An 8,917-nucleotide genomic window follows, 5' to 3' on the forward strand; every position below is an offset into this window, starting at 1 on the left:
TAACGACGGCATAACGTGAATTTGGGGCAAATATCCATAACGGGCTGTACAATAAGCCGCACCGCACATGTGCACACAAACACTACACTACAAAATGCCGCACAAAGCCAGAAATTTCCACAGTCATACATACTAAAAACATGAATGTGTATGTACAATGCAAATCAGTTCGTAATGCGCTAAAAGCTGTCAGCCTCTAATATTGCATGCTGATTTTTTGCTTTAATTGGTTTAAATTTTTAATTGTTATCAATTTTTTCTGCTAACGCGCTGTTGGTGGCAGAGCGCACGATTGCACGCTTGTTTCCAACACATTAAATGGCGTTAAACTTATACACTTGAGGCAAATTATGGTGTTTAAAAGTTTGCTTCCTGACATTGAAAACATTCACAACAAAACGCAAGCTGTTCGTATGTATGTATGTATGCTGACGTAATTTAATAATATAAAAACCGTCGCAATATCGCAAAAATTTAGAAAACAACCGCTAGGCTGCTGATAATAATATTTTTCTGTAGCTTACTTAAATGTATAAACATATTTATTTTAACACGTTTTTGTTTTCGCTGTCGCAGCTTTGAGCGCTGTCTTGTGTTTATTATTGATTAGCGCTAAATTAAATCACTTAATTGAAACAGCTTCTAATTATTGTCAATTGCGCACAAATATCGCCACGCTGCACTGTCACACTTTTGGCACATTGCTACACATTAATTTACCACTAGACAAAGTTTAACAGTGCAATTTTCATATTTTTATTGCACTGTATGACATAGTTTATATTTTTTACTTTTTTTCAATAAAAATTTTTGTTTAATTTTCGTTTGAAAAACCGTGACTGCTGCACTTTTTCTTAGATGGCCTGCCGGCGTAGCTTATTGTATTACAGCATCTTTCGAGCATGTCGTCTGTAAACGCCGCCGCACCTTGCCTGTACACATTAATGGCACACCTAAGCGCAAACTAAGATTTTCCCAACTCACTACATGGCAAAGGCTCGGCCAGTAAGGAAAATATTGAAAACATCGCAACGCCGCAACAATTGAAGTCATGGTAATGAAAAAAAAAAAAATGCAAAAAAAAAATTAAATAAAATTGTGCCGCCATGTCACGCCGCACTTTGCACTCTTTGCACCGCGGAAGCAAATTATTTACACACACACACTCATCCAAAAATTTGGGTACACGATTTTGACTACCCAATGATGGCAACTAAGCACAGCAGAAAAAAAAATTAGCTGAAAATCGGCAAAAACGAAGCACCAAAATCACAGAGTTTTTCCCAAATTACTACTGCAGCGCGCACACGCGATTGCAACGAGTAGGCGCAAAAAGTACTCACTAACTACTATTTACATGCCACGTAAATTTACGGCAAAACAACAACAAACAATTCGAGTTTTGATACTGATACTGAAGGGGCGGCCTCCAGCGCTTATTGTGTCGAAGCCTTCATCGTGCTCTTGTTGTGGTTGTTGCTTTCATATGTTTTCTTGTTGTTGTTGTTGTTGTTGCTGCTGTTATTAGCGTTGCTAACGTGCGATGTCTTCGCATGCGATTTGCATTTGCGAAACTGCCGCCAGCGTCAACCATCAAACGTCTGTTTGTACACTCGAATTTCACATACACGACACACACATATACGTGCCTATGCATAAGTATTTTTTGTACATTTCTATTGTACTTTCCACCACCGCACCAAAGCGTCGCCTATCAAAATCAGCAAGTGTCCGCAAAAAACGAGCTCCACCATGACTTTCCCTTTCCTTCAATTGAATTTCTCACCTTCTACAATTTCGCTGAGCAGTCAAATCTTGTAAGCTATGTACACAGTAGGTGGACGCAGAGGAGTGAGCTGTTGTTCAGGCGGTTTTTTGGACGTGGCTGGTGGACGCTTCTACTCGCCTTATTTATATTTCGTTGCCCGTTACTCAAAGCTGTTTTTTTGTTTTTGTTTTTTTTTTTTTGTACACAGCGCTCATGTATGTATATATTTCAGCTTTCATCAGCAATTTTCAATGAGTGCACTGGTTGCCTACATTGTTGTTGCCGCACAGCGTATTTCATTGAAAATTGATTTCGAAATCGTCCTCAACGTCGAGTCTGCAATTTTTCGTATTGTTGTTTTTGTTGCAACATGCACACAATTTCGTTTTATATCACTTTCTCAAGAGGCTAGCTTACAGAGCGCCCATCCGGGAAGTTGTCAGTTAAGATTTTGAACAATGGTAGCCAATTGGATTTTGTGTTTCTCGCAGCGCTCACAATGGACTCTACATTCTTCACTTCGCACATCACTAGCAGCTTTATACTTAAATAAATTCAAGCACGACCTCACAACCACACACAACTGTAGCGATAATAATTGTTTCGGGCACACGACTGACCAAACGTGCGTCTGCCCAGGTATGTTTAGCTTTCAAAGCCACCCAAATCCCTGCGCCCAATTCATACACGTGTTAAAGCTAAACAATTCTCACACCAAAGCACAAGCAAGGGAGGCAGCAACAGCACCCCAACTATACCGTTAAGCATTTCAACGGCAGCCCCACGTGTAATCGCAAACATATGTGCAGATGTGTGTGTGTGTGTACGCGCGCCCACTCGACCGTCTCGAAGATACACGAATATTTTAAATTTTAGTCTTAGTATGCCAATATACACACACACACATATATATATACAAAACGCCCCCTCGTTGCTCAACTACCTTCGCGAGGCTTGTCATTCCATTCAAATATTCTAATTCCAAGCACAATGAACCAGCAACTTACTCTTGGTTTACTTGGTCTTTGGGCGCTGGTCTTTTACAAAATTTCCGAACTTATTATTCACCATTCACTCTATTGTACCGTACGCTTCTAAAGACGAATTGATACTAACTTCTGGCCACAGTCAGCTGAGACAATAAGGCAATGAGGCTGTCGTCGACTGGTGCTATCGCTGTTGACGTCGTTACCGGCGCTGTCAACGTCGACGTCTACACGCTCATAATAACAATAGGAAACCAACTCATTTTCAGCTTGATTTTGTGCTGCGCTCAGCTGTTTGGAAGCTCAAGCAAAGGTTGCCACATGTGCTATGTGATTGCTTTGTCGCAAAATTGCAGTGTTTTTTACAGAAAAAGTAAAACAAAAAAAAAATAAATAAATAAAAAAATGTGAAAATAAAATAAATAAATATAAAAAAAGTAATAAAAATAAATAATAAAATAATAATAATACCAAAAAAACAAATAAATAAATGGTTACAAGAATATATATGGAAAAATAAAAATACAAAATATAAACAATATATACATATATAAATCGAATAAGTAATTTTGAACCGATTTTCTGTTTCTAAACAATGACCGGTGAGCCGTTTTCAAGAGTGTGTGGGTATCACAAAAGAGCAACATTACAGTCATGCAAGTGAGTTCCAGCACTACCTTTGACGTGAGAAACAACCCCACGTCTTAACCTAACCTAACCTAACATACCGAATATGAAATTGTTATTCAAATCTACATTTCCTAATATGTACAATCTTGCTTTCACATTTCTCTCTCGAGTATCCAACAACATAACATGCTCTCCGCACTATTGTACCCTATTTGACTTTTCATTGTGCCAATTGGTACATTTTTTCATTCTATCTGGCAACTCGCCGCTAATGAATGAGCGCATAAAGGTGGAGAGCGAGCGCACAGCGCTGGGCAAAGCAGCGTAAAATGCGCCCCTGCTGTGCGCCGTCATCGTACACACAATTCCATTGTTATATTTATGTGCGCACGAATGTACATCCATACACACACACACACACAAATGTATATAGTTGCCGGTCATAGCCGAGTAATAGTTTCTGGCTCAATTGAGTACTTGCGAGCAATTCTGTATATACCAAACCGTACACTTAACAGCCAGCTAGTGATAGCAGGCATGCAGCTAACAGCAACAGAAGCAGCAGCAGCAGCAGCAGCAGGAAGGATAGATGGATGGATGGACGGAGTCTCTAGCAGAGTAGAATAGAATGCTCCGCAGAACTTTCACACTTGACCAAAATGTATACAAAAAAGAAACCTGCCATATGAATATAGATAAGCATATGAACTATGTATAAATATATATGCATGTACATATTTATATGTACTAGTATGTATTGGAGTGGCAGCGTGAGTACTTGTGGAATCTGGCCCTTCACTGCGTCAGCCCGCGGCACACACGCACGCATCATTGCTCACTGCAGCGACTAATTACACTAAAGTGCCGTTGATAAGCAACAGCAGCATGGCTACAGCAATAACAGCAGCAACATCAGTTGCATCCACAGCTCAACAGCTCAACGCATTGTTACAGAATCTCAAGTGATGGGACAGCCTCTTCTCGGTTGCATTGTTKTTGAGCTCATTCAATTGGGGGAATGCACCGGCATTAATGACGTTTGCATAGCCGACGTGCTGTCCTACCGCAGTTCGACCGCTAACCACTCCACCTAACAACAAACATAAAACTGTATGTACATACATAGATTTGTATTTGTTGGAAAGCACTCAACATTTTACAGTGTATCGCTTTCAAGTTGGCATGCGGAGCAACAAAGGACGAAAGCATTTACGCATGGCGAAAGAATTTCATTATCTTTATTTAATTGTTTTTATATTTTTTTAGCTGTTTTAATATTACTATGGCAATAGGCTGAAAGTGCTCTTGAAGACTTAGGCTCAAAAGCCGGTAGTTTGGTTGCTAGCAAAAAATGCGCTCTAACATACATAATTCTTTCGGAAAAGTATCTCGAAGTTGGTCATAGAAATTGAGCACATTTTTTCATATAGTCTAACTAAAATTGCTTCAAAATATTGTCACAAATGCATTTACATCATGTTTAAAATCATGCTTCAGTAGGTTAGTAATAAGGTTGTGTTAACTGGAATCGTGCTTCTTCTTACGAAAATATTTTAATTAAATAACCTTTTTTATGTTTTTTTCTCCTAAATTTCTTGATAATTTCGACGATTTTGAAGGGGTTCCGATCTCGCCGTATTGTTGCATAACTCAAAAACACATTTTCATTTGTTGGAAGGTTTGAAAATTGAAAAATAAATTTTTGAATCATGAAAAGAAAGCAATCAAGCTTTTCATATTTTGAGTTAATACAAATTTGACAAATGGTTGTTTTTGGGCTAACGACATAACTTTTTGTAACTGAATCAGGATTTAAAAGTATCAAAGATTTAAAAAATAATGATGTTTTCAGTGTAAAATGAGAGAAATTCCTTATAATATTAATAGTTTTGGAATTACAGCCATGAAAAGTTGTGCGCTCTAGATCAGTTATTTAGTCATTTAAAATATTAAACACGTTTTCTCGAAACTGTGAAACGACATACGACAGCAGGATGGAACGAGAAGCCTGCAGGATATGTCTACATCAGGACTCTAGGGACTGCACATATCCGGCGTTGGCAAGACATCTGGGGTCCCCACGGTATGATACATTGAGAGAGGTATCGATAGTGAGAGACTGCACGAAATGTCTAAAGCAGGACTACAGGAAAACAATGGAGCTTTTCTTCTGTACCTGTCCCGCATTATCAAGACGGTGCTGTAAGCATATGGTCACCACGGTGTGATACACTGGAGCAGATATCGATAGATAGTGAGGCCGCAGAGTCTGTCAAATTTCGCGTCAGACATCCCAGAATATGACCACTTCTCTTGGAACTGGCAACTGAACTCCATCTGGTGTCGCAAAGAACCAAAACTGGCCTATGAGTGACTTATTGGCCTACCAGAATAACCTAGCCTAATGTCGAAACTGTGTATTTAAAGTCAGTTGTCAAAACTTTTTGCGAAAAACTCTATCGATTCTAATGAAATTTTACACAGGTCGTCAAGTTATAATTTATAAGGTCTTGTACGCAGAATTTTTTATGTTCAATTACAACTATTTCAACAAAATTTCTTTGGAACAATAAAAATTTTTAATAAAATATTTAATAACAATAAAAAATTTTAATAACATATTTAATTTTTTTATTTTAATAACATATTTAATTTTTTACTTGAATAAAGTTTTAAATTTTTTATTTGAAAAAAAAAATGTAATCAGGCCGTTCTTGCTCGAGGAAACCTATGCAACCCCTTAGATTCAGCCATGTCCGTATGAACTAGTTGATAATTACCGTACTTCTAGTTGATAATTATACCGATTTTAACGTTTTATATTTCGATTTATAAAACTGTTGCTTTTTTGTGGAAACGTGTCTTTAAATTGACCTAACCTCCCAAAAAGCGTTGTGGATATACAAATGTATATTTCTTATGTGAACGTTTAAATACAAAAACAAATCAAGTTTTTCGAAAATTATTTTCAAGAGAACTCAAAATTGTGCCTTTTTTTAATAAGGATTAGTTTTGATGCTTTATTATTATTATTATTTTTTTTTTTTTTGAAAACTGATGAATAAAAAAATTCCAATTCCAATTGAATTTTTCAATGGAATCAACTATAAAAATTCTAGATACTATTTCCACGAAAATACAAATTTGGCTTCAAAAAAAAGAAATAAAATTCTCAAAAATATACACATACAAAATAAACAAGAAAATTTCAGCCATTTTATCTAGATTTTATTTATATTTTTATTATGAGAAAATCAAATCAAATTTTTGTATTTATTTTTAAATTAAATAACTGTGCCAGATATAAACAATTTCTTTGCAATCGCTGAGTAAAACCACAAACTTTCCGGCTTTCTTCACAAAAGTGACAGATAAATTTAAATTTAAATTATTTACCATACAACCATATTATAATTGCTATTAATAGTATGCATTAATTGGACAAAAATAAATTGTTAATAATGAGCACGAAACCTTGAAATCTCAAATTTATGAAATTACCGCATTGTTGTTAGTGTTTTTATTTTTATAATTTCCAATGATTTTCACTCCATTTAATGTCATCTAATTATAGACAGCGGCGATTTTTTTCCCACATAATATTTACCATCTAAACTCTGTATTGTACCGAGAATACATCGTCAAGTGAGAGCACTTTTACGGCGCACAATTGTGACTCAATGTGGCTTATTTACACACTCATTCACTACCGCCGGCGTTTGCCGAGTACGAAAGTGCACTCAAATACCACGAGTGCTATGCGCCGGATGTGTGCGATATAGCGCACGATATGCTCGCTCCTACGCAGGACAATAGGCTGCAATGACGGCAGCAACAGCGACAGCAGCAGCAACAACTACATGAATCCAACAACAACTCGCCTCGTGTCGCGGGATTGTTGAGCTAAACCAACATGCAAAACAATAATAACTGGAAGCAGGGAGCACGAGCACTAAGCAAGCGCGGCAGCCGCAGCAAAAACAACAATTGCGGCAGCGACAGCAACAACAAGTCAACAGTAAGTAAGAAAAGCGCCTACAGGCCCATCAGCCGACTGACTGTCTGGTGGTTGAGTGTGAACACTCACCGCACCGCACTGCACCGCAACGCGCCTCCACAAACTGCAATGCATCATAAAACAGAGCGCACACTAATGCCACTCATTCTACACGCTATTTATATGCATTTTTTATTTTTTATTTTTTTGTTCCAATTTACGTAAGCGTATGTGCATTGCTCGTGTACGTGAGACTCGTTGCACGAACGAGCAAGCGACCGACCGCCCGGCCGACCAAACGCCTATACGACCCATCAACTCTGCAAAATCGGACAAAATGCGCAGGAGCCGAAGCGAATATGCTTAAAATGCATGAAACGAATGAATAACAAAAACAAAAACAGCATAAATAATAACAACAGCAATAAGGAGAGCGTAGGCTACAGCAGCAGCAGTTATCCAACAAACAGCTGTAGCACAGCAGCAACAACAACAACAACTGCAATTGTAACAGCAAAAGCTTGAGCGCACACAGCCAAACAAACAAACAAAGTTAAGTATGCATGTGTGTATGCGAATGCTGCTATGTGTGGTGTGGATAAGGCGAGCGCAGCCGAGTGCCGCGTTGGGTATATGTCGTTATGCGCGCAGCGCGCCGCGGCAGCACTGCGGGCATTTGTTTTATTAATGTTTTTTTATTGTTTCTTTTGTTATTGTTTACTCAACATTCGTGCTACCTGCTACCGGTCGATAGCAGTGCCATACACACACACATACACATACATTCATATCATGTACTCTCATATTAGAATTGCTGCTGTATTTGTGTTGGCTACATATGAAAAGAAAGAGCAACAATACTGACGGCATATACGGCAACATGGCAATAAGCAGCAGCAGCAACAAAGTTGACTCTGACGAGTGCGCCTATACATACATATGTACATACATGGGCTGCCAAGGCATGATGAAGCTACACAACAAGCGCTGATAACAAATAGGCGCAGGAGCAAAAAAAAATAAAAAACAGAAAATAAGAAAAATAAAAAATATGAAAAATAACAAAAGCAAATATAACAAATAAATGGTTCGTTGCTAGCGAGTTCATGTAGTCAAATAGCGCAGTATAAGTCTTGCAGCAACTGTGCGTAGCGCGATAATCCGCGCGCTCACCAAACAGTCCATCACAGCGCCGCGCGAAACCCATCAGCTAAGGCCTCAGCAACAACGCGACCGAGACTTAGGATGACTATGCTGTCGCTGTTGCGTTTTTTCACTGAAGTGTGTACTTCAATGAATGCGATTATCTGTTTGCGAGTTAGCGAAAAGTCAAAAATTCTCGAGCGCGGGGTCAACGGCTGTCATCAAGTGCTGATCTGCTTGCGCCGCACTGGCCATTGTTCTAGCAGCACGAAAGGAAATCATTTTGTATGTGTTGATTTACCCTAAATTAAAGGAAAGAATTTGCAGAAATATACGAGAGCCGCACGACGAACGAGCAAACAAATAGCGAAATCATCGACAGCATCGGCAACG

This window comes from Bactrocera latifrons, unplaced genomic scaffold, assembly GCF_001853355.1.
Source record: "Bactrocera latifrons isolate USDA-ARS-PBARC rearing strain unplaced genomic scaffold, ASM185335v1 scaffold_351, whole genome shotgun sequence".
Classification (NCBI taxonomy): domain Eukaryota; kingdom Metazoa; phylum Arthropoda; class Insecta; order Diptera; family Tephritidae; genus Bactrocera; species Bactrocera latifrons.